The sequence below is a fragment of the Peromyscus maniculatus genome, chromosome 19 (assembly GCF_049852395.1).
Source record: "Peromyscus maniculatus bairdii isolate BWxNUB_F1_BW_parent chromosome 19, HU_Pman_BW_mat_3.1, whole genome shotgun sequence".
Lineage (NCBI taxonomy): Eukaryota > Metazoa > Chordata > Mammalia > Rodentia > Cricetidae > Peromyscus > Peromyscus maniculatus.
Genome location: NC_134870.1, coordinates 44,232,841 through 44,257,501, shown reverse-complemented (window position 1 = coordinate 44,257,501; position 24,661 = coordinate 44,232,841). Strand labels below are relative to the sequence as shown.

The 24,661-nt window shown below is 43.8% G+C and overlaps 1 protein-coding gene and 1 long non-coding RNA gene across 4 annotated transcripts in view; one reads left to right on the top strand and one right to left on the bottom strand.

Moving 5' to 3' along the window:
- Positions 1-24,661, bottom strand: part of Snx24 (sorting nexin 24) — a 153,024-nt gene that overhangs the window by 100,636 nt on the left and 27,727 nt on the right. The window lies entirely within an intron of this gene.
- Positions 18,417-22,494, top strand: LOC143269586 (uncharacterized). Its single transcript, XR_013046090.1, has 3 exons — positions 18,417-18,514; positions 19,665-19,719; positions 22,220-22,494. It is a non-coding gene; the product is annotated as an uncharacterized LOC143269586 (long non-coding RNA).

Here is a 24,661-nt window from a genome sequence, read left to right as displayed (position 1 = left end):
TATTATTGTATCTAATTAACATATGTTAATAAAAGCATTCAGAAAGCAAAGGTTCTAATTTTAATACACATTGTATTTGTATCTTTTTATGTGGTTGCTGGAAAGCATATTTATGAAAGCAACTTGGAACGTAGCTGTATAATAAACAGGGTCTATTAGATGGAAACAGTAATCCACAATGAAGGACATTATCCATTCAGCAGAGCAGCTTATTAAACATGTGGAAATTTTAGAAACATATCCTTTTCAAACAGACTTAAATAGTTATTCTGCTTTAAATTACACAGACACCCGATACGAAACCAAAATTTAAGGATAATTAAGAAACAAAACTCAACGTTCAACACACAGCCCAACAAATACTTCCCAGCTTCGAAAGCAGTTCTGTGTGGCACTTTACTCCTGTAACTGGGAGGAACTGGATACGGCGTGGGTACCAGCACACGGGAGGTACCTGGATGCAGAAAGCAGGGTGTGGGGGTCGGATGTACAGACCGGCAGGTGGGCAGCACTGCTGGTGTGCCACAGCACCAACACTGGCGTGGAAGAAACACACCAGCAGGTTAAAAACAGAGAAACGTGCAACCAGCTCCACCCGGGCACTTAGGAAGGCCCGGAGAGGGGCAAGGTTCCCAGCTGGCTCCGGGGTCTTTGTTTACAGAACACAGAGGACGGGGTTTCTCGGGGCTCAGAAACAATAAATAGGAGGACAGAGCAGGACTGTTGTGATATGCCTGCACGACACTGATGGCACATGCTGAGACCTGAACAACAGGTTCCGGGAAGGTTGGAGAAGAAGCAAGGACATGATTGGCGAGGGGTTTTACAACACTCTAACCGGAAGCCTGACATCCAGACCACAGACAGCCGAGAGGCATCAGAAATAGAAAGGTCTGAGTTCAAGAGCAGTGTATAGAGAGATCCCAGGAGCAAAGCCCAGTAGGCATGTGCATGCCAGGCAGAAGCTAGCAGCAAAAGCACTCACAGGAAGCTGGGACCGGGGGCCAAGGCCATGGACATGTCTAGAAAACAGATGAATACCCGGATGAGAGGGGCAGGCGGAGAACGCGATGGCGACAAGGAGGGTGGGTTACGTGGGAGGAAGAACTTCCTTTTGGAAAACTGGGGTAGGTGACGGTGAGCACCCAGCTTGTGAAGACGCAGAGGACAAAAGGCTGTGGAAGTGGGAGGCAGCCATGGGGAACGGGGTGAGGAACAAAGCGCAATGGAGGGAACAGGGCCGGCTTTAGACGTCCAGAGGCAAAGACTCAGAAAGAAGCCACACGTGGTGGCTCCAGGTGAGCGGCCGTAGATCCCAGGGACAGACATTTACAACACTGTAATAAGGACACATGAACAAAAACATGCATGCAAGGCACATGCAATGGACATGGTGGATGGCCAAGATCCCAAAAGACACGCCTCAGTGGAAGGAGTACTTGCATGGCTCTAGGTCTGAGCCCTGGCCGTTTCTTTAAGATTAAAAAAAAGTAAACCACCTAAGTATGGTTGCTCATGACTGTAATTCTGGTACTTAGGACCCAGAGGCAGCAGAAATACTGTGAGTTCGGGGTCAGCCTCAACTACACAGTGAATTCCAGGCCAACCCGCTCCACGGAGTGAAGCCCTGTCTCATTCAAACAACAAAACCTTCCAGGCTAAATGGAGTCCCAGCACATGGGGAAGGAGAGGCAGGCAGGCAGGCAGGCAGGCAGGCAGGCAGGCAGGCAGATCTCTGTGAGTTTGAGGCTAGCCTAGTCTACTTAGCAAGTTCCAGGTCAGCGAGGGCTTCATAGTGAGAACTTGTCAAAAAATAAAAAAAAAATTCTGGAAGACAGGGGGCTGGAGAGTTGCCTCAGCCAATTAAGAACACTTGCTGCTCTTGCAGAAGACCCAGGGTTCATTCCTAGCGCCCACGTGGTAGCTCACAATCATACATAACTCCAGCTCAAGGGATCTGACATTTCTTCTGACCTCTACGGGCATGCACATGGTACACATATATACATGTAGACAAAACGGGCATACACAAAAAATAAATAAATAAATAAATCTAAAATTTTTTTTTTCTTCATCTGGAAGACAAATTCATGAAGGGGCAATGACAGCAGTCAGTCAAAAGATAAGGCAGAAGTGGAGCGGACGTGGGACAAAGTCCACAGTGGGCAGCAAGTCAAGGATAAAGGCTGGAGGACTGCATGTCTTCTGCATGTCGGCCCTTCTACACAGGCTGGTAGTGCTCACATTACTTAAGTCTTCATCATTTCTTCATAGCGTGTGCCTAGTTCTCCTTGATGGCTAGCTATAATCCCTTCCAATGGCCTGCAGGTTCCCAGGAGAGACGTTGCACTGTGTAAATCTCCCCCATATTGCCCCGTGCAGTACAAAGCGTAAGGTGGGAACGCAGTAAACCCTTGCAAAATGGAAAGAAAATGAGCTGCCTTTCAAGAGGCCCAGAACTTAGGCAGCATGTGACAGGTCTTCACGGTAAACACCTGCAATGGTTTATCACTTTTCAAAGTACACAAATGGTGTTCCTGGTTGAAAAGTCAGCACTGTGTGTATTAGCAGAGGGAGAAAAGCGGGGCTTCCGGGTCTTTAAGAAGAGCTCATCCTTCTCCACTGTGCTTCTGATGCCACACCGTACCCATTTCCAGATGGCCGCACGGAGCTGAAATAGGAGTGCACTTCCCAATGCCCGGACTCAAATTTCTCCTGGTCCTCATTTTTAAAAGGATGTTTCACATTTCACATTTTAAAATTGTCTCTATAGACATATACACATGTACAAGTACACAGTGATAACTATGCCAGGTGATGGATATACTAATTAACTTGGTTGTTGTTCAATTCATATATATATATATATGAATATATATATATATATATATATCTCAAATGTTACCTTCATATATTTTTTCATAAATACATGAAATGTTACCTTCAACTCATTAAATATATACAATTTTCAACTGTCATTTATGTCTCAATAAAACTGGAAAAATGAGGAAGGAGATACCAAGATTTCAAAACTTTCTACTAAAGCTCTTGGTTTTTCTCCTTAGGAGTGGAGACTTCTCCCGCTGTTTTGGGAATCTCCCACACAAAAGCACACAGTACCCCCAGGGACCAGGAGCTCCCGGGACCCTTCAACTGCCAGGTACAGTGAGCCGAGAGTCGGAGCTCCAGGGCGTGTTTAACGAGCTTCCTATCACTCAGCTGAGGCCCTTCTGATGGACTACCTGTTAATATTTCTTCTGACTCCAGGAGAGCTGAAGAAATAAGTTTGCTCAGAGTACCGCGGCTCTTGCCACCCCCAGCCCTCCCCTGAGGACATCTATCGTCAGGACCTGTCACACATGGGGCTTAATATTCCCTCCCAGACAGCCGTGGGGAAGACCACAGGAGGAAGGGCAGGGGGGACAGGCCAGAGGCCGGCAGCTGCAGAAGACGGACTCCAGCAGGGATGGCAAAGCCCAAAGCTTCCAACATGAAGGACGACAAGCTTTCAAAATGGGCAGAACAGGGTCTGGAGAAATGGCTCAGAGGTTAAGAGCACCAACTGCTCTTTCAGAGGTCCTGAGTTCAATTCCCGGCACCCACATGGTGGCTTACAACCATCTGTAATGAGATCTGGCACCCTCTTCTGTATACATAATAAAAATCTTTAAAAAACAAACAAACAAACAAACAACAACAACAAAAACCAGGCAGAACAAGCTTGGCCCAGTGGTGCACGCCCATAATCCCAGCTGCTGACAAACGGAGGCAGGGGGATCACAAGTTCAAGGCCTGCCTGGGCTATACCGAGTGGAAAGTCAAAAGAAGGGCTGAGGGTGTGAGCGCTGTGGGAGAGAACCTGCCTGCTATGTGCAAGCTTCAACTCCCGTGCTGTGCAAAACGAAAATAGAGCAGGACATACTGGGCAGGAAGCTCATAGCTCAGAAGAACAGTACTGACCTGGCATGCCTGAGGCCCTGGGTTCAAGTCTCAGTGCAGAAGAGGGAGGGAGAGAGAGCATGAAAGGGAGGAAGAGAAGAAAGAAAGGAGGGGAGGAGGGAGAGAGAGAGTGAAGAGGGAGGGAGATAGAGACCAAAATAGGGCAGTCCACCACAAATGACGGGAGGAGACATACACTGTAAACCTGCAGCTACCCTCCCCAGGCCCCCAACTATGGCAGTGCTTAAAAGTTGTTTGGTTGGTTTTTAACTCTAATTCCAAAAGTCTGGTTTAACCAACCTGCCCAAGCAACAACATTTGGTCTGCTTAGTAACAAAACGCCTCGAAGACCAAGGACTCTCATTCCTGATGGCTCATCAGTCACCCCAGGAGCAGTTTCAAAGTGTCCTGGCCTTCCAGCCTCTACACAGTGTCTGAACAGACAATGAGCAAACACATCTTCCCACGACCAAGATTGAACAGGGGTTTATGTATGCTCACGCCGACTCTGATGTCACTTCTTTAATAAATAAAATGTTGGGCTGGCAAAACAGCTCAGAAGGTCCAGGTGCTTGCCGTGTAGACATAAGCCCTGGAGATCTGAGTTCCAGGATTTTCCAATCCCTGGAACGTATATAAAGGCGGAAGGAGAGAAACCTCCACGAAGCTGTCCTCTGACCTCCACACCCGCACCCCCACACAGCAAATATACACAGTAAGAATATTTTTTGAAAAAACAAATAAAATATTACAGATTGAGCTCAAGCCCCTTATTTAACCTTCCCAACATTCATGCTCCATCCCACACTAGGAAACTCAAAAACAGAGAATGTGAGCTCAGCCCATCAACAAATAACTGAGTATTGAGGTAACACTGGGACCCTGACCTTCGGACCCCAGGGCATGTGTCCTACTGCCTGAAGGGACAAGGACTTGGGAGTTTTGAGTATTATCGATCTAAGAAGTTGTAAGAGGACAGACTTCTGCAGGAGCGCCACTCTCTTGGGAGCTATGTGTGTATGTCTCACAGCCATTTTACCCTTTCCAAGGAACAGACTTCATCTCCATCTTTACTGGGTAAATAGGGACAACAGGGTCCAAGGTGACTTCGCTGTGACTGTGGGGACCTTAAAGCCCACACTCTAAGCCTCACACAGGCACACTCCATCCCCATGAATCTTTTCTAAGCCGTTCTTTATGAAAATAGCAGTAACTTCCTCAGGAACTGAAGGCCTTACGTAAACATCGCAGACAGCGAGCACATTGCTCACTAGACCAGCACGGCCTGCTGCCCAATCCCCACCCAGGCACAGCTTTCCGGGGACACTTATGCAACCCAATTTGCATGCTGCACCGAGGAGCCTGTTCTGTGACGCTTACTGCTCCTAGCAGTGAAACCTTGCAAGTGAGCATACTACTCCCCCCACACTCCAGTAACAAGACACACAAAATCCGGTACTCAATACCCAGAAGGGGCAAAGGAGAGAGAATTGACTCACAACGGCGGGGGGGGGGGGGGGGGGGGGGGGGGAGACGTGGATGCCTGTTTAGTATAGTCCTGGTAATATGGAAAACATGGCCAGGATTATGAAACATGATTAGGTAATAGCTTTTCCTCTCAGAAAAAAAATACATGTATGTATGTATGTATATGTGTGTGTGTGTGTGTGTGTGTGTGTGTACACACACACACACACACACACACACATATATGAAGAGTAGTCTGATGAACATGTGGAACCCCTAAAATTTCTTGTCAAAAATTCTCAGACACAATGTCCTCTACACATTAGATGCTTTATTCTCTTGTATTGTCGCACACACAAAAAAAGCATCTGTAGTAAAGAAACCTACCTCTGGCCAGTGAGCTAGCGCAGGGAGTAGAACACTTGCTGACAAGCCCGATGAGCTGGGCTTAATCCCTGGGATTCAAACGGTGGAAGTTGAGAACCCACCCACTCCTGCGAGCTGGCCTCTGACCTCCACACAGGCACCATGGCACCTCTGTGCCCAAACCACATTAAAGTAAACAAACAAACACGTTAAATTTGAAAGTTTAAAGAAGCCTATCCTTCTCCAAAGAAAAGTTTCAAAAAATAAATTCTTCACCAGGAGAGTGAGAGACACACACGCACAATGATCCACTCACTCCCTGGTCTACGAGTTGCCTTCCGATTCCAGGCAATGCATCCAACGTTACAATCTTCGTATGCACGTGAGAGCTCACTTAAGGTGGGAAGAAAGAACAAGGTTGTGTTTTCTTAACGGAGCCCAAGAAGGTAGCTTTTTCCAGACATGAAAAGGGGGTGGGGGAGATGGGCATAAGTATCCTTGCTTATTTTGGGGAGCTGACTGTTGGAAAAACCTGTAATAATGCTTAATTTGAAGATTCGTTTAATGACATCTTTGATTTTCATTTAATGCACACAGTGACACCTACTGGTATAGCAACGAGACAATGGGGCTCAGAAGGTCCACGCACGGGCAGAGGCTTCACAGGCACATTTCTGTCGCCTGTTAGGTGACATGTGACTGGCGCACGCTGTTCTGAAACTGAGTGAGAAGCTGAGAGTCCCATGTCCGCCTTTCAAGTCTAACTGATGCACTTAGGATCTGGAGCTTTCACTCGTCTGTTCCATTCATAATTTCCAAATCCCATCAGCACTTCTGGCTAGTGGTTAGAGTTAACCTCACTGGGGCCGTTATGTTTGGCTGAGGGCAGGCACTTAATGCGATCATTGGTTAAAAGTCACACAAACCCAGAAAACAGTGGCAAGGAGGAGTCAGCTGCTTCGTAAACAAGCTGTGGCCTATTTTAAATAAGCTGTGGGCTATCACAGAAACAAGGCGAGATTTAAGAATTCCTTTTCTGCCTCTACACGTGCCGCTAGTGAATTCCACCACAGAGAGTGAATGAACCCAAGACCAAGCAGCTGGAAAAAGACTGGGAAGTGGGTAGAGAACCATTCAGTAAATCACATCTGTTTAAAATAGAGTGGTCCGGGACAAGAGAAGATAGGAAGTTCCAGAGAGGAGAGGACATGGTAGGTGCATAAGATCCTGAGAGACACCGGGCAGTGGTGGTGGTGGTGGTGGTGGTGGTGCACTCCTTTAATCCCAGCACTCGGGAGGCAGAGGCAGGCGGATCTCTGTGAGTTCGAGGCCAGCCTGGTCTACAGAGAGAAAGTTCTAGGACTGTTACACAGAGAAACCTTTTCTCAGGAAGAAAAAAAAAAAGGAACCTGAGATCAAGCCAGCAGTTCCTAACCCTACTTCAGTCAAACCAGACCAGCAGAGTGACATGAATATATACATGGCAAATTCTGTCTGTGACGCTACCTTGTTGGCAAAACTACCTTAAGAACAGGATGTGTGACTCGGAAGCCAAATCTGACTGATAAGGATGGCAACATTATATTGCTAAGGTTTCTAAGGTATAATCAACAGCAACAGTGCTGGGATCAATTAGCAATGTCTGCCATGGCTATGGAAAAGGAAAGTTAGAAGGGATATGTGTGCCAATGGCACGCAATTTCATTATCCAAAGACTAAAGTAAATAAATAAATAAAGCCAGAAGTGGTGGCTCATGCTTTTAACCCCCAGCTCTCAGAAGACAGAAGCAGGTGAATCTCTTGAGTTCCAGGCCAGCCTGGTCTACAGAATGAGTTCCAGGACAGCCAGGGCTATACAGAGAAACCTAAAAACAAGCAAAAGATGTTAATAATAATAATTTTTAAAAACCTCTGCTCTGCAAGCTTTGGGAACTGAACTTGTACAAGAAAAGCATGTGTTCTTAGGCACTGAGCCACCTCTCCAGCAACATACCCCCTGTGCTTTATGTTTATATAGCCTTACTCTTGAGTGAAAACTATTTTGTAAAGAGATCCTCTTTACTTTAATGTTGTCAAAAATACCTAGGCTGGGGGTGTGATTCAGGGGTGGAGCATCTACCTGGTACAAGGCCCTGGGCTCCATCTCTAGCAACAACACAGACACTCCTAATATTTGTAATTTTGACATCACTACCAAATATTTACATTTTAGGTACAAATTGATTCTAAAAGCTGAAAACTATAAATGGGCTTTACATTACTTTGCTATAGCACATATGGGAAGACAAGACATGCTAAGGTTATTCGTGATGGCATGAACCATTAACAATGAAGTAGTATGGAGACAAGACAGTAACATGAAGAAAAGTGTGAGAAAGTCATTCAGGGCAAAAATACTGATACAAAATTAAGCAGAAGTCTGCCATATTGCACAATTATCAAAGTTTATGTAATACTGAGGTTGGAGAGATTCAGTCGTTATGAGCACTGGTGCTTTTCCAGAGGACTGAGGTTCAGTCCGTGGCACCTACATGGCAGCTCATAACCATCTGTAACTCCAGTTCCAGGGAATCCGATGGCCTCTTCTGGCTTTTATGGGCCTCAAACATGCATGTGGTACACAGATATGCATGTAGGTAAAACACACATACATATGAAATAAAGCAAAAAATAATTTTCAAAAATGTGTACTACTTAAATCCCCCATAATTGGGAGGAAGTTTAGTTCTATTTAAAACCAGCTGTGAACCACCCTTACAGCTCATTAGCTGGGTTTGCAGGACTCTCCTACAATCATAGAGGGCATTTACTCGAAACTTCCTCTGGAAATTTATGTGTGCAGGGCTCCCCATTGCAGAACGAAGGTCAAGGCAGGACCAAGCCACGGGTTGTTGTGGAGGGGCCCCAAAACAGCTTGACCACACAGCTGCCATGACAGGCCTAGGGGCCCAGACACAGCTTCTGTGACAGGCTTCCAGGAAGGCAACATCCAGATCCAGGAAAAGCCCTAAGCTGAAGCCACCCAGGGATCCACCCAGGGATGGGGAAGTACCTAACATCCCAAACATCCCAACCATTAGATAAGGTGGCCAGATGTCCCTGAGTCTAGCACACACCTATTTTTGTTTTACAGATACCCCTAGACAAATGTCAGCCAGTCAGGGTCCTGGACCCTGGAAATCCCCTCACCCCAACCTCTGTTATGATAAAAACTCTATCCTGCCTGGGCTCAGGGCTCTCTGCTCACTGATGTGTCAAACAGAGGGACCAAGCCCTGGAGCTTGAAATAAAGGCTCTTTGCTTTTACATGCGGGATTCGGTCTCCGTGGTGGTTTTTGGGGGTCCCTGAAACCTGGACATAACAGCTGTTAGTGAAGGTCAAGGCGGGAACAAACCATGGGTTATACCGCAGAAGCAGGAAAGACACAGAGAGGCTCAGGAAAAGACAGGCCAAATCTGTTTTCAGTCAGCCAGAAAACTGCAACCCGACAGACCTCGGCCGATGGAAACAGCTCAGGTGTAACCAAAAACCTCAAGGCCAAAATGGCTGCCGTCCTGCGCAGATAACTCGCTACACATGGTTTCCAGCCAGTGTGGCAAGTCTATCCAGCCAATGTGGCAAGTCTATCCAGCCAATGTGGCAAGTCTATCCAGCCAATGTGGCAAGTCTATCCAGCCAATGTGACAAGTCTATCCAGCCAATGTGGCAAGTCTATCCAGCCAGTGTGACAAGTCTATCCAGCCAGTGTGGCAAGTCTATCCAGCCAATGTGGCAAGTCTATCCAGCCAATGTGGCAAGTCTATCCAGCCAATGTGGCAAGTCCAGCACATTCAGAAGGGCTCCGTCACCTGCACCAACCATCCGGCAGTAACACTACGCAGTAAGTCAACTGACTCAAGGGAACCTGGCTGCACTAGGAACTCACCATGCAGCCTTGAACCCAGAGCCAGGGGCACTGCTCTGTAATTTACAGCACGGGGTATAAACTCAGCACAGATCTTTAAAAAGCAACGGATAAAACGGAAAAGGAACAATTTTGGCTCAATAATATGATCTACCATGAAAAGTCTCTTCCTCCCTCCTCTACCCACCCCTTCCAGACAGAGTCACATACAGCCCAGGCTGGCCTCAAACTCGATATGCTGTGTAGGTGAGAATAACCTTGGATCCTCCTGCCGTTACCTCCCAGGTGATGGGGTTATGTACCACAGTATCTGGTTTATGCGGTACCGGGGATTGCGCACAGGGCTCCCTGCATGCTAGACAAGCACTCTACCCATGGAACTACATCTCTAATCTCTTGTTTTCCCGTAGAGGCAGGAGGACTGCTGTGAGTTGGAGGCCAAGCTGTCTCTAAAATAAACAAGCAAAGATTCTCCCCGAGGAGCACACACCCACACTTGGGGGTGTCTTCTCTTCTTTCCCAACTCTCAAGGTCATATTAAAAATCTTTTGGGGCTGGAGAGATGGCTCAGAGGTTAAGAGCACTGGCTGCTCTTCCAGAGGGCCTGAGTTCAATTCCCAGCAACCACATGGTGGCGCACAGCCATCTATAATGAGATCTGGTGCCCTCTTCTGGCCTGCAGGGGTACATGCAAACAGAACACTATACATAATAAATAAATCTTTAAAAAAAAAATCTTTTATAAAATCTCTAATTCTGCGTTATTTAAACAAAACAGGGCTCAGTGAGATGGTTTAGTGAGTAAAGAGGAGTCTGCTGCCAAGCCAGACAACCTGAGTTCGATTCCAGAATCCATCTAGTGAAGGAGAAAACTGATTCCCACAAACTGTCTTCTGACCTCCACAGGAGCACTGTTGCACAACACACACACACACACACACACACACACACACACACACACACACACACACACACAAATAAATGAATAAATAAATAAATGTAAACAACATAAAACAAATTAAAATGAAACGACTTACTGAAACTGGGCGCTTACAGTTCCATTAAGTTTATTTAACATGATGTACTGAAGAATATTTATTTTAACTTACAAGGTTTATTTTGACTTAGAAGCACAGTATAATAGTTTACTTAATATCATCCTGCTTCTATAAGAGTATGCAGCTGATACTGAGAATTTAGAAAACACTCAAGTACATGTAACCACTATGCACAACATGCGTGAGAGGTCTTAGGTTTGCCAGAAACAAACAACACACAAACGTGCGTGTACACATACCTACACAAGGTATTAATCCACTGTTCTGCCCAGCCCACTTCCTTATGAAACATGTCTAGACACTGAAATGTCAGGACACTCCACCCCAGGGGCAGAATATACATATACTGCTCTTCCTTACATCACCAGTAAGATCTTTGTATATAGTTACAGCTCTAGAGCCAGCATATGTTCTGTGCGCATTCCTGGTCTTAAGACTTTATTTTTTACATCTTGGATACTTGGGATTGGGCCCAGAGCCTTGCAGATGCTAAGCATACATAGTTCCACAGCTGAGCAACACCCTCAGCCCCCACAAATTTAAATTTCAATATTAACAGAAAGAGAAATAGCTGTATATTGAATTGATCTCAAGACCATACAAAGCAAATGGTTGACTCAAGGACACTCTGAATATAGTACTCTGACTGTACAAAGGTAATAGGATGAGCTCTAAGACAAAGCAATGATGCCCCAACTAGAAAACTCCACACCCAAATTCATGTGATAGGTCAGAAGCCAAAATACAGGTGTTCTACACACATTTTTTTAAATTACCTCTAACTGGAAAAAATTACCTTCAGGACATGTGTAAAAGGTAAACAAGAAATGTAAGTAAATTAAGTGTTTAAAATTGGGTTCTATAAAAAAGGAAAAAAAAAAACAGGCAGTGGTGGCGCTCACCTTTAATCCCAGCACTCAGAAGGCAGAGGCAGGCAGATCTCTATGAGTTTGAGGCCCGCCTTGTCTACAGAGTGAGATCCAGGAAGAGGTGCAAAGTTCCACAGTGAAATCCTGTCTCAAAAAAACAAAACAAACAAACAAAAAAAAAAAACCCCACTTTACTGCTCACTGCAAACATTCCAAAATCTGAAAACCAAACCACTTCTGGTTCCATGCAACTCAAATCAGGAATTTTCCATTTGAATATGACATATGAAGCGAGGAGGATGCTTATGAATATGCGATATACAAATAGCATGCTTCCCAGCTCTCTACTGAAAGGGTGTAGAAGCACACTTTCCACTAAGATCTTCGTTTCTGTCCTTGGAATTTGGAATGTCTAAAATGAACTTGTATATTCTGGACAGAAAGCAAGAAATGGCAATCAAAAACAAATAGAGTCATGTGCCTAGGTCATCAGAGTGGAAAGGTCAAGTTTGCAACTAAAAAAAAAAGATATGTCAAAAAAATTTTTAGAGTCGTCACAAGCCTATAGAGAGTGGGAAGGAGGGAGAGGAGGGCCCTTCTCTTCTGTAAAGAAGGTACCAGCTAATGAATGTGAAAGAAACACCAGGACATAATTAATGATAAAATAACTTTCTGAGGCAAAAATCATTCCTCTGCTCAATCACTGGGTCACTGGGGTGAGGTGTTGTGATTTGGGAGTGAAAGAGCACAACTTAGTTTGCCCCAATATTCAGTGCATATATATTTATTATTGGTATGTCATTTATATGTGTGTTCATGTGTTTGTATGTACACATGTGGAGGCCAGAGAAGGACATCAAGTGTCTTACTCTATAACTCTCCACCTTATTCTTCTGAGACATTGTTCCTAATGAAGCTGGAGCTTATTGTTTATTCAGCTAGCACCAGACAGCTGGCAAAACCCCAAGATTCTCCTGTCTCTAGCCTCACCATCACATACTAACAGACACACTGAGACTTGATGTGAGTGTTGGGAATCCAAACTTGAGACTTTATGGGGCATATTGGCCCCAAGCTTATAAAGCAAGTGCTCTCACCCACTGGACGGCTTATTGATGGGTCGTCCCCTTCTGTAGTTCATAGTGGCCTTCTTCATCTCCATAACGTTAGTTTGTAGTCATTATCAGCAATCAGAATAGTTATATCAGCTTGACTCTCGGTAGGTATGTGCTTTGCCAGTGAGATGTGTTCCTTCAGGGGGGTAACTTGTTTTTTAATCGAATCCCTTAGTCTGTGTCTTTTTATTGATGAGTTGAAGCTATTTGCATTTAAAGTTATCTTGTTTGGAAGCTACTGCTTTCAGGGTCTGACATATGTTACTCCATGCTTTTTTTGGTTTATAGTGTTACTGAAGAGAGGTGCAGCCCCGGTCTTCTTTTTGATGCAAAATCAATTTTTTTTTAATGAAAAAAATCAACAAAGCCTAACCAAGCAGTCAAAATTAGCATCGACAGTTAGTGATAAGCAGAAGCCATAGCCATTGCTTATGGAGCTTTTCATCCCCTAATGCATCTTCTCAATTGGCCCATCAGGGAAGTCCAGAAGAAGCCGACAGTCTATACTGACTGACCTGTCTTGTACCCAAATGGTAATGTCATGGGAGACAAAGAAAAGCTGAGAGACAGCTCAACATGAAAGAGGACCAAATGACAACTAAATATAATGCATTGTCTACCTCCTACACAGGGGGGGGGGGAATAAAGGACATTACTGAGACAAGTGAAGCATTTGGAATGTGAGCTACAAAGTATAATGTTAATGTTAAGAATCCTGGTTATTTTACAGTGGTCATGTTAAGAGAATAACATCCCCAGGATTCAGAGAATAATGAGGCACAGATAATGTACACAATATAGTCTCCATTGGTTCTGTAGACAATGTGGGGACAGGTGCAACATGGGAGGGGCAGGGACAGAATGACAAAGCAAAGCAGCAAGGCTTTTTAGAAGGGATGAACCTGCCCATCCTGAAATGATAATGGTTTGCACCATTTTTATAATTTTTTGTATATTTCAAATTATTTCAGAAATATGTTCCATCCTATATCATACATATGGCATTTGCATATGATCCCAGCACTTGGAAAGCTGATTTAGGGAGATAATGAGTTTGAGGCCAACCTGGGCTCTACTGCAAGGCTCTGTCTCTAAATCAAGTGTAGATAAGTATACTTACTGCTTAGAACTTATACTTACTATCTAGAACCCACAGACCAAATGGCCAGCAGGGGGGGCTACTAGTTCATTTTTCTGTGGTGTAATGAGAGTCAAAAATCCATTTTTGAGGGGTTGGGGAAGCCATGATCGCCTAGTGCTTAAAACTGGGGATTCCGATGGTTACTCAGGGTTGCACTTAAATGAAGGTGAATATGTGAGAAAGAAGGAGATCAGTGACACAGCCAATTGAGCAAACGCCTGGTTGCTCATTCTGTGTTTGTATGATCCCCACTACAACCAGAACATTCATTTGAGTGTGTGTTGTGAGTCAGACATACTTCTGAGCAACAGTTTATTAAATTACATAAGTAAAAATTCACACTTGATACTACCATTATCCTCACTTGACAAATGAGCAACTGAGGCACAGAAATGCTAAATGATGTTTAGCCAGAAGAGCCATAATATTGAGTAGTGTGGGGATTTGAACTTAGGTTGTGGGGTTCCAGGGCCTACACTCTTAATAAATGTGCTAACTACCTCTCGCAGGTATTTTACAGCACAAATGACAGGTACTTGACTGAATGAAAGACCCGGGGATGGTACTGACAGGATGACAGGCCATCAGATCACTAGGGAAAAAAACAATAGGAGGGATGGAAAGAGGGCAGACTAACACATGGCATCAACCACCATGCCCTGTTGAATCAATTTGTTTCAAAGAGAAAATTTACAAATACATTTGGCGCCCAACATGGGTCTCAAGTTTCCACCTGAAACCTGAAAATACTTAATAAGCAATTCTAAACAGAGCCAAAAACAGATTCCTGCTTCATGTCTCATGTGGGTTGTGAGACGCAGCAGCATTTGGGCTTGAGTGCAGCGTGGCGGTTCCCACCGAGTTACACAGAGTTTTCTGTAAGCCATACAACATGGTGCATGGTGGATATAGCTTTTGCTAATACACACACATAAAAAAAAGGGGTTTCTGAGCTACACGCTGATTTAATGGAGGCATAGACCCACTGCTTCCAAGAGCTGGCTGTAAACATGCTGCTGCCATATTGGGAAGCTGAGGTGGGTGGAGTCAGCAGCCAAGGCTGCCACGTTTTGTACTAGTCATGCAGTTTAACAATTTAAAATCTCTCCTGGTCAGAGAAAGATTACAGATTCACAATAAAACAGATTCAGATTAAATAAAACTCTAAACTGTTTACAATGTATGTAAAAATGTACGTATGCTTACAAGAAAGAGGAAAAGAAGGATAGACGTTATATAAAGAATAGTTTTTAAAAATAAAGTCTTTAAAGAGACAGTAAAAGTAATATAAAATATAAGCCCTGTAAACATAGAAATCACACAGAGTCTGGATTATATTGTCTTTGGGATTTTTAACTGCAGAAAGACATTTGATTGTAAAAGCTGTTGAGTTAAGCCAACATATATATATATATATATATATATATATATATATATATATATATATATATAATATCTGGACTTCAAAGTTTATGTCTAAGGATATGTTACTTTGAAAAAGAGGTTCTGCTTTTGTTTCCTATGAAGATGAGAACCTATGGATTGTTTCCAGGCTAATATGGTTTGATCAAGGAAGACCCCCTGAGAGATCCAGATGATCCAACATCCAAACAGCTTCAAAGCAACTGGCTCAAAAACTATAACATCACAGATTATTCCAGTCAGGACGTGACCATAATTCTTAATTTTCTCAGGACCCCATAAGAATACAGCACCCTTTATCAACAGGAAATAGCCTAAAAAACTACACCCACATCCCCCCAAAATAGATTATGGATGTTTGTCTTTGTTTAGGTTGTTGGTTACAAATTATTATTGGTCATAGTCAATATCTTTCTAAAAGAAGAAAGGGGGTATGATATGAAAATATAGGATATAGATATGATAGGATAAAAGGATGGATTGTTGAAAATACTTTTAAAGAGCAACTTGCTTAAAATGTTTTACATTGGTATAGATTTTAGTTTATTGATACAAATTTAAAGTTAATTTTGTTATACTATATGTATATTTCTACTCTTGTTTAAGGTATTATGTTTACGCAGCTCATTTAAATTATAATGGATAATTAAGAAATACAGATTAATAATTAGTCTTCTATGATAGTCAAATTTATAGTTATGTTAAATTTTCTAGGTATACATAGATATAATTCAATTAGATAGGTAATCTTCAAACATTTCAAAGACCTGCAGAATACAGCATTTAAAATGTTTTAAAAACTTAGACTTTCCTAGACAATCAGACACGTCTGCTCCTGGCAACACCGATTTACTTCAGAGAGAAAGATGGGCAAAGACACTCCATATGGAGTTTATTTTCTTCTTGGCAAAAATAGCCATTTGGGCAAGAAGCTGTTCCTGCCCGGACTGCTTGACAAACTGTTTTATCGACTGGATATGCAGGACCCATAGGAAGGTGACCACTGAACTTTGCAAAACAAAATGGTCCTTCAGGTTCCCACTTTGCAGAAGAAACTGCCAGACATTCTACAAGACACAGAGAAAAGTGACTGAGAGACTCTAGGCCTATGGGCTGAAGACAGATGCCCCAATGTTGCAGAGAACTTGGGTTGACTGTCCAGGCAGACAGCTGTCTCTGTCATTCTAGATTTTTGAAAGTTGCTTACAATGTACTTCCTGTTTACTTAGATAATGGTGTATCCTTCTAAGGTCTTTGATGCAGTTGAAGACAAGATATAGTATTCCTCGGTTATGACAAGAGATAAGGGAGATAGATATAAAACCTTAGACTCACAAAATATAGGATAGGATATCTTCTTTAATTTTGCCAAATACAAATAGACTAGATATTATAACTGTAATTCTTGCTTGATAACTGTTTTATTATATTAATTTTACTATGTTGAAGTTAAAACCTTCCTTTTGAGTAGAAAGAAAAGGGAAATGATGGGTGATATTGTTCTATATGCTGTGAATATGTGTTGCTCTGATTGGTTGATAAATAAAGCTGTTTGGCCAATGGTGAGGCAGAATAAGGTTAGGCGGGACATTCCAACTAGAGAGAGAGGAAGGAGAAAGGCAGAGGGAGGAGACGCTGCTAGCCACCACCAGGAGAAGCAAGATGTAAAAGTACCGGTAAACCACAAGCCATATGGCAAAGCATAGATTTATAGAAATGAGTTAATTTTATATGTAAGAGCTAGCTAGCAAGAAGCCTGCCATGGCCAAAGTTTAAAAATAATAAAGCCTCTGTGTGTTTAGTTGGGTCTGAGCAGCTGCGGGACCGGTTGGTGAGAGAGATTTGTCCTGACCATGGGCCAGGTGGGACACAAGAAAACTTACAGCCACAGATGAGTATGTGCTCAATGTTGGAGCACTTAACTCATCAGGTACAAGGCTCTGGGTGTGACCCCCAAACAGGAAAACAAAACAAAACAAAAAAAAGCCCCAACAAACTATAGCTGGTCCTCTTTTGTGAATAAAACCTATATGAAAAGAAGATTCAATGCTCCCCACTTCACCAACAAGAGCTATCAACTCTGCACTGATGACAGATTAATGGCTCTGAGATTCATTGTGAAGGGGAAAAAAAGAGGAAAGGAATCCAATTCATTACTTTTATATCCAGCTGTTTGTTTTTAAAATTTAAATATCAGATACATAAAATCATACAAAAGTCATATAAATTCATAGGAACACATTTTGTTAAATAGTTAAATCAAGTTAAACATCACCACCTCATTTATCGATTCTTTATGATGACAACTTTTAATCCGTCCTTCTAGCTCTGAGAAATGTACAGTAGGTTACCATTTTCCACAGCCTCTCTAGCGTACACCTCAGGTACCTCAGCACCAGCAATCTGCCCACCCTTCTCTACCTTCCCCTCATGCTCCCTGGCTTCTGGTGACTACCACTCTGCTCTAAATGGCTCATAACTCTATAAAAAGTATCTCTGTCATTTATTGACACACAACAATTGTACATGTTTGGAGGGGACTCCCTGTGACATTTCAGAAAGTACAATGAATAGCATCTGATCGGGGTAATCTTGGCTCTGGCATTTACCATTTGTTTCTCTTGGAAACAGTCAAAATGCTCTGTTAGCTACTTTGAAATACCCACTGTGCTGTCAACCACAGTTACTCTATTGTGCTGCAGAACACAGGGAGTCATTATTCCTACCCAACCAAACCCCTTGGCATTCATTTTTCACTGCTGTGTTTTTCCTCATAGGTCTTGCTTGTATTCCTACTGTGACAATCATACTCGGGGATGAAGAGAGGCCCAGGTACCCACACTGAGTCCAGAACAAGGGCATAAAGAGGGCAGGAGTTCTGTACATATAGTTGGGCCAAGGCCATGGAGCCAGGGGCTCTGAAAGAGAATCTACATGCCCCAAGATGGTACCAACCTCCAACAATAGGGACTTCTTTCCAGGCAGCCAGCACTTACCCTGGCTTAGCTGTAACTCTAAGTCATGACACAATGATGCTGTAGGGCTTAACAAGGTAAGCGGTGATGTGACAATACTCCCATCCTGACACTAGAGTCAGCCAAGCTTGGTAAAAGTTAATCTTAATGATCCTGGTACCATGGAAATCACAGGTGAATCATTTCACAATTAGGCATTTTCTAATGCTCTGAAGAGAAGTTTATGGAGTCAACACCATATCCATCTTTTACTTATGGTATGCATTCTCTCTCTCAGCTACTATACCTGTAGGCAGACACTACTGATTCTTCAAAATACAATGTGGTAACAATTACTGTGATCCCCAATTTGTAGATGAGAATTCTGAAGCTATGAGTAAATTGATCAAATGGCCCAAAGCAAACAGACTCAGAAAAATGGACTTTTATTCCCTCCAAAGCTTTGCCAACTTTCATATACAGGTCAATCCTCCAGGGAGCTCATGAGAATGAGAATACAGATGGGGTTCTGCAGGTCTAGGGTGGAGTCTATCGGCCCAATTTTCAATGTTCTAACACCAATACTGCTGAGAGCCATGGCCTATACACTTATGAGTGAGTAGTGAAGGGCCAAGTTATCCATCACCCTACATTGACTCCATTCTTACAGCTGTGACTTCTAAAAGTCCAGTCTGCCTTCAGTCAATAATGTATTTTTAGAGTCAACTAAAGAAAAAAAAAACCCACAGTGTTATATAAATATTAAACTGTTCAATGAATTTTAAATCGGAAATTAGTGCTCCTACAACTACATTTTAATGAAGTCAAATGAATTTCTAAGTTTCCTGTGCACACTCTTGTTATCTTTGGCCAGAAGAAACCCTGCCACACCCTATGTCCAAACCAGATGCATCCTGTGTTTCCCCAAGGAAGCCATCAGAACCTATTAAAATTACTGCACACTGATAGCAGCAGGGACATGACAAATCGCAGGCCAAGAGTCAGATACCACAGACTGTGTTCCAGAGCTTTGGGGCCAGGCCCATTTGCAACCAAATGATATTGTGTGAAGCTGGCATGCTTGGTGCATGACAAACTGATGCAATTTCGGGGCTGTCTGCAGGCCAGGGAGATTTCTCTGATGCTGCCTGGGGTTAGTTTACAGAACTGCGCAGAGTTCCCAGATTCGAATCACTGGGGGCTCGAAAGGGCTCCACTTGACAAGCTACAAATAATTACACTCCACTCTTCCCATTGTGCTCGATTACTCGGCCCCCTTATCTCCAGGATTTGAGCTTTTCTGAACAAGCAAGGTCGCCTTCTGTTTTGACCACAGCCCAACAAAACATTGTTCTTTTCTGATATGATAAATAAAAGGAGGTCTTGCAGACTAAACATTTTTATCAGGTCCATTTTCTACTTTTATAGGCAAAAATCAACCCTGGGCTCCATTAGAAGGGCTGAGCTGGATGGAAGCTGGCAGGTAGGTGCATACATCCTCTCGAAGTGACGTGATCTGACTCTGGATTTTTTTTTCTTTTCTTTTTTGTAAAAGCACATTTGAAAAATGGAGCACTAACCACCAGATAAAGGGCATACGGACAGCAGTGCTCACAGGGTTCGTTCCTCTCTGGTCTCCTCCCCAGCTTCCCTCTAATAGTTTCTTCAGATATGTCTATGGATACATACTCAGATGTACACACACACACACACACACACACACACACACACACACACGCACGCACGCGCGCGCGCATTTGTTTGCTTTGTGTAGTTGAGGCTTATCTGGAATTGCTGTATAGCACAGGCTAGCCTAGGGCAATCCTCATGCCTCATCCTCCCAGCTACTAGGACTAGATGTGTATCCACCATGACCAGGTTTATTCAGGCACTCTTTTTTTTGAAGGTTTATTTACTCTTACGTTTATGAGTACTTTGCCTTGCATATATGTCTGTGCACCACATGTGCGCCTGGTACCCATGATGTTCAAAAGAGAATATCAGATCCCTTAGAACTGGAGTTACAGGCAGTTGGGAGCTGCCACATGGGTGCTAGGGACCAAACGTAGGTCCTGGCAAGAGCGGCAATCACCCCTGAGCCATCTCTCTAGCCCCTTATTCATGCTTTCTTAATGAAAAGGTATTTTCAGCTGATTGCAAGTAAAATAATGCTGCCTATTTCAGCAGCATGCTTCTGAGAAACACTAGGCCCAACACTCAAGTTCGTTATTCCATTTCTGAAACTCCCTAGTTCATCCTCTACTCTAAGGAATATCCCACAAAACAAACATTGACTCCCGCTCAAGGTATTTCAATTTCGTAAGCATAAAACTTAAAAATGACAAAACACAAAATCTATGTTGTGATGTTTTCCAAAGTAAAATACACAATTGAAGGAGATAGTTGTGGTAGTTTGAATGTACTTGGCCCCCATAAGCTCACGGGAATGGCAATATTTAGAGGTGTGGCCTTGTTGGAGTAGGTATGGCAGACAGTTCACTTCTTGTGGACCAAGATGCAGAACTCTCAGCTACCTCTCCAGCACCATGTCTGCCTGAATGCCACCATGTCCCACCATGATGATATCGGACTAAAGCTCTGCAACTGTAAGCCACCCCAATGAAATGTTTTCCTTTGTAAGAGTTGCTGCAGTCACGGTGTCTCTTCAAAGCAATAGAAACCCTAACTAAGACAATAGTTTTTGTTTAAAATTTGACGTCAAGACTTCAGGTGCTAGAGAGATGGGTCAGAGGGTAAGAATGCTTACTACTCTTGTAGAGGATCTGGGTTTGGTTTCCAGCACCTACATAGTAACTGCAGCTCTAGGAGATCTTTCATCTTCTTCTGAACTCTGCAGGCTCATGCATACACATGGTACATATACACACACTCAGACACAAACATACAATAAATAAATTTCTTTAAAATTTCCATTTCACCATAACTTCGTACACACACATACACACACACATACACATATATAATATATATATATATTTTATATATAGACATATATAGACATACACACACACACACACACACACACACACACACACACACACATATATATATATTTGGAGAGAGAGCGGGCTGGTAAGGGCTCAATAGGTAAAGGTGCCCATCACTCAGCCTAAGACTGAGTTTGATTCCCAGAACCCACATGGCAGGAAAGATCCAGCTCCCCCAGGCTGTCATCTGATCTCATACTACGTGGCAGGTTGCGTGCATACACACACACAATAACTTTTTTTTAAACTAGCAAGAGTAGCGCTGGAGTGGAGGCTAAGCGCACTGGCTGCTCTCCCCAAGGACCAGGGTTCAATTCCCAGCACCCACATAAGGCAGATCACAAGAAATCTGACACTTTCTTCCGGTCTCCGCAGACACCTGCTGTGGTGATATTTTGTTTGCACTCTAACAAATAAAGCTTGCCTGGAGACCAGAGGGCAGAGCTAGCCACTACAGCCCGGGCGGTGGTGGCACACACCTGTAATCCCAGCACTTGGGAGGCAGAGCCAGGCGGATCTCTGTGAGTTCGAGCCTGGTCTACAGAGCGAGATCCAGGACAGGCCCAAAGCTACACAGATATGTCAGATAAAAATTTCAGAATGGTAAAGGGAAGTTTGACTGAAGTGTATTTTATCCATGAACTGTTTAGACAGTCAAGTGTGTCTAAAGGGGGGGGGGGTTGAAATTACTTGTGAAGTCTCCCCTGAAGGTCAAGTTACTAGATTTCTAAGTCCCCAAGGGATTCAAGGCTACCTGAACTACATATCCAGTATAAGGCCAGCCTGGGCTACCTGAGACCATGTTCCAACGTAAATAAACAACAAAAATCCATCTTTACTGCCCTGCTTCAGAGATAAAGACACCAAGGCACAGTGAAGGAACGCAACCTGCTCCATCGCTCACAGCTGTGGGCCACAGAAATGTGACCTGCAGCTCAAGAATTGGACTCAAATCCCTCTGTTTCCTCTTTCTAGTTTCAACGGTGCCATGAACTTAAGGTGACGATGACCACAGACAAAACACTTCCCAGCTGAGCTGAAACAAGGCCTGAGTACTCTCACCTTGGCGTGGACACAGATGGCGGTAGAATGAATGTCTGTACTCTACAGAGTTCTGGGTCATCTTTTCCCAGGGCATCATATGTTTTCACCTGGTAAAGCTATATCATTAATCAGCTTTAATCGTCTCTACTGGACACACTTGACCGTCTAAACAGTTCATGGATAAAATACACTTCAGTCAAACTTCCCTTTACGATTCTGAAATTTTTATCTAACATTTACCTGAAAAGCTTTATTTTTGTTGCTGTTCAGCTTTAATAGTGAGGGGAGAGGAAGGGCTTATGGGTTAATTGCACTCAAATTAATATAGCCCAGAAGGGTGGTACATGCCTGGGATCCTTCAGGAGTCTGAGACAGGAGGATGGCAAGCTCAAGGCTAGCCTGGGCTACTGGAGACCCTGCCTGAAAACAACAAAATATTTTAGTTTTGAGAAACAATGCTGTCAGAGAGCCAAGTGTGTATAGGTATTTGGAAGAAATATCCTTTCATTTGATTAAACAACCCCTACTGGTCACGATTATCTCTACACTCAGGGTACTGGAATAAGTGGTTCCCATTCAGCACATGGCTAGTGAGGGTAGGGCCACGAGCCTCTCCGGCAAGGTCTCATCACTTGCCAAGCTCATTCTTCAACCACGCTGCTATCTTTTTCTCATGGACCATCCTTCCCCAAAGGTCAGAATTAAAAAAACGAGCCTAACCCTAGTTCTTTCCTGTCCACAAGTGCTGGCTTCAGTGCTGTTTGGTCCAGAAATGATGCTCTACCTCAGTCAGCAGCCAAAGTCACTTCATCATCACACCTCCGCTTCAACAACCTCTCGACTCCACAGAGCCACCTAGTTTCCAGGGTGTGGCGATCCCTCACCCCAGACACCTCACCTCACTCTGCTGCCTCTCTGTAACCCACAGGGCTCTCCTAGCTGTAGCCTAGCACCTGGCACTCAGGAGAGGAGCTGAGCCAAGGTTGTGAAGACAGAGACAACCATGGTAACGGCTGCCGACGCCAACTGAACTAACTGTACCCTTTGCCAGGCACATCCCATGTATTATTGCATCGCGGCAATGAGCCCGTGGGCTGGCACTCTTGCTTTTGTTGATGCTGCTTCTTTGTTTGTTGCTTTTTTAAGGCACGGGTCTCATTGAGTCTGAATTAGCACTGAGCTCAGTATGTAGCCAAGAATGACCTCAAGCTTCTCCTCCTCCTGCCTCCATCTCTGGAATGCTAGGATTATAGGCATGCACCACACTATACCATGTTTATGTGGTGCTAGGAATCAAACCCAGGACTTTGTGCATGCTAGGCAAGCACTCTACCAACAAAGCTATATCCCCAGCCTCCTAGTTAGCCTGTCCTAATGAGGAAGAAACTGTCCCCGTGAATGCTTGACAACATATCTCTGTATGTATACGTTTCTCTCTCCACAGAACAACAAGCGGCCAGCGGATCAAATGACACCTCTACTATTTATTATTTCACTCCATTAAGAGATGGCTGGTATTTATTAAGGGGCTTAGAAATAAAACCCTGGACTGGAGAGATGGCTCAATGGTTAAGAACACTGGCTGCTCTTCCAGAGACCCTGGGCTCGATTCCCAGCACTCATGAGGCAGCCCACAGCCATCTACAACGCCAGTTCCAGGCGATCCGATGCTCTCCTGACCTCTGCAGACACCAGGCACACACGTGGTGAACACATATGTCTTCAGATAAAGCATTCATCCACATTAAGTACATCTTCAAACTTTTCAAAAGAAACAAACCCCTAACATGATAACCTCTCTAAAAGCCCAGGACAGTGCCTAGTATACTGAAGACCTTCAAAAACCATTGGTTGAGAAAAAAGAAATCAAAATAGATATTGGTGCTAATGATGCAGGAGGGGGCCAGGGCTAGGCACTGAACCTAGAGCTTGTACCTGCTAGACAAGTGCTCTGTTACTAGATTCTGGACTTTATTCCCAGAGTGGGGCTCATATAAAATTGTGCCTCCACTCCCCATCTCTGTCCCTTCCCACTGCCAACTGCCTGGCTCTTCCATTGGTCCTTCTTCAGGCCCTACCAAGCACTCAGGTTGCAAACACTCTCAGAGTAGATCATACGAAGCCTGAGCTACACTTCTAGTTAGACTGCTGGCTTCCCCACCAGGCGCTTAGAATTCTCTGGGCCACTGAAAGAAAAGTTGCCCAGAAATTTTCTAGAGCCAGAACTCAAGAAAAACAAACTCTGACTGCAAAAATAGCTCTGAAAAGAAACTCAATGTTAAAATGACTTTTCACTCAAACTGACCTCATCTGAACCTGGCGGAACCTCAACAGCAGTGAGTCAGGAGTCATTTCTGATCAGAGCAAAACACA